This window comes from Arachis ipaensis, chromosome B06 (assembly GCF_000816755.2).
Source record: "Arachis ipaensis cultivar K30076 chromosome B06, Araip1.1, whole genome shotgun sequence".
In the NCBI taxonomy this organism is placed as follows: Eukaryota; Viridiplantae; Streptophyta; class Magnoliopsida; order Fabales; family Fabaceae; genus Arachis; species Arachis ipaensis.
Genome location: NC_029790.2, coordinates 8,215,552 through 8,219,525, shown reverse-complemented (window position 1 = coordinate 8,219,525; position 3,974 = coordinate 8,215,552). Strand labels below are relative to the sequence as shown.

General features: G+C 34.1%; 1 long non-coding RNA gene across 1 annotated transcript in view; it reads left to right on the top strand.

Annotated features, from left to right (window-relative positions):
• LOC107647958 overlaps positions 1-3,175 on the top strand; it is a 21,906-nt gene extending 18,731 nt beyond the window's left edge. The window contains exons 3-4 of the long non-coding RNA XR_001621673.2: positions 238-240; positions 3,161-3,175. This is a non-coding gene — a long non-coding RNA (uncharacterized LOC107647958). The remainder of the gene's footprint in view (positions 1-237; positions 241-3,160) is intronic.

Genomic DNA, 3,974 nt, shown 5'->3' with positions numbered 1-3,974 from the left:
ATTACTTGGACGACCCAGTGCACTTGCTGGTTAGTGGTACGAGTTGTGAAAAGTGTGATTCGCAATTTGTGCTACCAGGGACCAAGAATATCCCACTTAATGTTCGCGGATGACTTGCTTCTATTCTTTAAAGCTACAAAGAGACAAGTGCAAAATGTGATGTTAGTTTTAGAGACTTTTTGCAAAGCATTTGGGATGAAAATTAATGTGGAGAAGTCTAAAGCGCTTTGCTCCAAGAATGTCTCTGTAACAAGGAAAGATGTTTTCACTGGGGTGTCTCTATCAGATTTGTCCAGGATTTAGGCAAGTATCTTGGAGTTACCCTTAGCCATTCTAGGGTAACCCGTTCAGCTTTCAATGGTGTCCTAGATAAGATTTGGAGTAGACTAACAAGCTGGAAAGGGAGTTTACTCAATCGGGTTGGTAGACTCTTCTTGGTTAATTCTGTTGCAGCCGCTATTCCCACGTATCAAATGCATGTCTCTATTTTTTTCAAAGGAATCATTAGTAAATTGGAGTCTATGATGAGGAATTTTCTTTGAAAAGGACAAGTTGATGGAAGATGATTGAATCTTGTTAGTTGGAAGGTACTGGTTACTCCCAAAAAATATGGAGGTTTAGGAATTAGAGATCCTTATTGTGTAAATATTGCTCTTCTTGGGAAATTAGTTTAGACTTTTTTCCAACAGCCAAACAAGTTATGGGTCCATTTGGAGGAGTCTTTGCAAGGCTTGGGAAGTATTGAAGGATGAGTTTGCTTAGTGTATTAGAGATTCGAACCAGAATTTTTGGTTTTCTAGTTGGAGGAGAGAAGGACGGTTATCTAATGAGATGGATTATATTCAAATTTCTGATTCGAATCTCTGGATACAGGATATTTGGTCGGTTGGTAGGTGGAATTTGGATACTCTTTATTCTTCATTATCTCAAAATCTGAAAGGTAATATTCTCTCTTACAATCCAGATGTGCAAGCAGGTCCGGAAGTGGGTTGGTATTGGTTTGGGTCTACTGCCAAAGTCTATGACTCACGCAATGGTTATTTGTGGTTGTGTAAGCAGCTGTTTGGTTGGGAGGAGCGGGAGAATTGGCTTTGGCTTTGGCGTCAGCTTGTTCCGGAAAAGCACAAGTTTCTTGCTTGGTTGTGTCTTAAGGAAGCTCTTCCTACTGTAAGTTTTTGCTTTAGAAGAGGGATGTCGTCATCGGATAGGTGTCCAAGATATCTTTCTGGCTAGGAATCAGTTTTACATTATATTCAGAATTGTCCAAAATCTCAACTTGTTTGGCATAGGTTGGATATTTCTTGTCATCCTTTGGATTTGAAGAACTGGTTCTTGTATCATAGTAGAAAGCATCCGTTCAAGTTCTTTTCGGGACTTTGGTGGATATGGTGAGTAAGGAATAATGACATCTTTAAGCCTCATGAAACTTGACCTCCGAAAAAAGTGATTTGTCTGGCATTAACTTCAGAAAAGGAGCTTAGGAATATTTTTGAATTACAACGTATGTCCCTTCCCTATGCTCTAAATGGTTTTTGGAATCTCCCATCTATTGGTACTTTTAAGATTAATTGTGATGCTAGTTATCTTGGTTCGGGTGATAGTGTTGGTTTTGCTTGTGTTATTAGAGATTGTAATGGGAGTTGGCAAAGGGGGTGTTTGGGAATGATTGAGAGTAATAGTATTTTTCAAGAGGAATTGTTTGCTATTTAGAGAGGATATCTCTTAGTTTGAAATGTGAGTCAACGAGATGTTATTTATGAGACAGATTGTGTGGAAGCATTTAATCTTGTTACTAATCACCAAGATGGTTTTGAGTTTATTGATCTATTGGTGCTCAAAATAAGAGATATCATGCATTGGAATTGACGTGTTGACTTTCATTTGATTATGAGATATGCAAATACGGTGGCAGATACTATGGCAAATATGGTGATGAAGTTACAACTTTCTGATGTAAAACTTTCTTCACCTTGGGAGGAGTTTAAGAGTAGTCTTAAACGGGACTGTCCCTCTATTTAAACAGTTTCTTTAAAAATCCAATCTCAATTTCCCTTTCATCATTATATATATCCATATATATGCATGCCCCATCCGATGCGTCATTTGTTAATTTGTCATATCTGGTGAACTTGCTTAGAAAATTATTGAGTTGTTAAAAGTTGGTGTTGAATTAAATGAGGTAAAAGGTTCAATGCAAATGCATAAGTTATAAAGCTTATTTGGGTAGTGTGCCATGCACTAAACCATATTGTTATGTCTTGCTTTCTGTACCAAATGCAGATGTGCTTGGACCTCACTACTAATAATTCAAAGGAATCAATTTTTCTATATAGTGTAGTCTAACTCTGATATCATGATCCACATAAATTAATATTTTGCATCTAGTGTTTGTGAGTTGTGCATTTCGTTCTCTAAGCCTTTCTGTATATACTATGTGCTATTTCTTTCTTTTTCGTCTTTAGTCAACGAAAAAAAAGAGTAAATTAATCGTTTATTTTCATTATCGTACCGGTACTTATAAATTAATCATTTGTTAAAATTCCAATAATCAAGATTTTTTTGAAGGTGAGTCCAATATACTTTCTATTTTGTGTGTTCAGAAGCTTGACTACAGTGGAATGACAAGTCCAATTTATAAAATTAATTAGAACCTGATGAACTATAAAAGTAAGTAAGAGAAGCAAAGGATAAAGTTATATTAAACCCAAAATAAAATGGATATATATAATCTGACAAGATTTGATGTATGTTGTGTTGAGTGGCTTTTTTTTATATGAAAGTAAAAGTAGTGATATATCTTAATATTGTAATTTTTTGTAATTTTTAAAAGTGTGGAAAATACACAAATCGGAGGGTTCAATTTTTATACTTTAAATTTTTTAATTTTTTTTAACAGAAATCCCTCGATCCAATTTCTGTACTTTCACAAATCCCTCGATCTGATTTTACAAATCCCCCAATCCGATTTCTGTACCCTCACAAATCGGACGGTCCGATTTCTGTACTTCTCACAAATCGGGCGATCCGATTTTTGTTTATCTAATTAAACGGTTCCACGTTTGAGAATAACACCCCATCAAAGTATCAACCCATATTTAAAAAAAACACCGTTGCTACTCCAATATCAAAATCAAAATCTGGTGTTGGGCATGAAGTAAAGGCTAAAGAAGAGGCTTCATGCGACAAGTAGTCTTGCACAATTATTACATTGCCATGCATGGTTCGTTCTTTTCACTTTTTTCTTTGTATCATTAAGCTATCAGAATCTGACAAGCTCGAGGCAATGTCAATATGCATTGTTGGTAGCAGCAATAAAGTCCCTCTTCTCCTCTCCAAGTGCCCTTCCCCAGCAGCTTTAAAAGAAGGATTTGGTTCAAGAGATTTTATAGTTTTGCAAGCATTTTTAAGCAAGGGTGTTCGTGATGCGGTTTGGTTCAGTTTAAAAAAAAAAGGTCATTCAATCCCGAACGTTTAATAATTTATGTGCGGTGCGATTTGGATTGGGTGAAATTTTTTTGAAAATCCGATTCGATCTGATCCGATTACAAGCAGTTTGAATCGGTTTGTATTTGCGATTTTTCAAATAAAAAAATTAAATACATATAACAAGTCTCAACATCAAATTTTAAATAATCAACAATGACATAACAAGTCTTTTAACAATATCTTAAAAAGCCAACGATAACATAACAATATAAATAAAATTATAAATTAATTAAAATAAATAAATAAATAACATTTTGAACATAAAATATTTATTGAATAATAATAATACATGAATGATAAAAAAATGTATAACAAATTGAACATATTTTGTGCGGTTTAGATTGGATGGGATCAGTTATGAAAAGTTGATCCAAAATCTGATCCAATCCAAATATGTATTTTATTCTAATAATTGATTTTAATAATTAATTTTGATGTATACCTAGCATTTTAATTATTGAAATATATTTGATTAAAATTTAATAATT